The following is a 585-nucleotide window of genomic DNA, read 5'->3' on the forward strand; positions in this document are numbered from 1 at the left end:
TTTTTCTGAAGAACTCTCTTTAGACTGCCGGGAGTAAAGGGACTTTTCAGTCTCATTCTGGCAGGGCAGTATAAATTTTCATAATCTGGGCGATGTCCATGAGATTGAGGGGACGCCGAACGAGGAAAATGATAACCATTCGTTTTCTATTCCCTGACAAGGTCATTAGTGGAAGAGGTAGCTATCTGACAATACCTTAAGATACCTACTCTTCGTTTTAGTCCATCTTAAGTGGCTCGCAGGGTGATGGTCTTTTTGGCAGTCCTGAAAAAAAAAAGAAAAGTAGGTACATACGTATTTCTCATTTTTTCTGAAGAACTCTCTTTAGACTGCCGGGAGTAAAGGGACTTTTCAGTCTCATTCTGGCAGGGCAGTAGTCCATCTTAAGTTAGATCTCTATTGAAGGAGAGGACGAAGAAAAAGAAGACGAAAAAGGAGGAGGAAGGGAAGAAGAACAGGAATGAAGAAGACGAAAAAGGAGAACTTACCAGTTGAGCTTTCCGCTCACCAGTCCAGAGTTGACACTACTCGTGAAGATAGCCACGTCTCCGCCATTCTCGATACAGTCAGACAGGTCGACGGTTT

General features: G+C 43.4%; 1 long non-coding RNA gene across 1 annotated transcript in view; it reads right to left on the bottom strand.

Moving 5' to 3' along the window:
* LOC113473113 overlaps positions 1-585 on the bottom strand; it is a 10,588-nt gene extending 10,003 nt beyond the window's left edge. Inside the window, exon 1 of the long non-coding RNA XR_003395179.1 lies at positions 489-585. This is a non-coding gene — a long non-coding RNA (uncharacterized LOC113473113). The remainder of the gene's footprint in view (positions 1-488) is intronic.

The sequence above is a fragment of the Diaphorina citri genome, unplaced genomic scaffold, assembly GCF_000475195.1.
Source record: "Diaphorina citri unplaced genomic scaffold, Diaci psyllid genome assembly version 1.1 scaffold15564, whole genome shotgun sequence".
Classification (NCBI taxonomy): Eukaryota; Metazoa; Arthropoda; class Insecta; order Hemiptera; family Psyllidae; genus Diaphorina; species Diaphorina citri.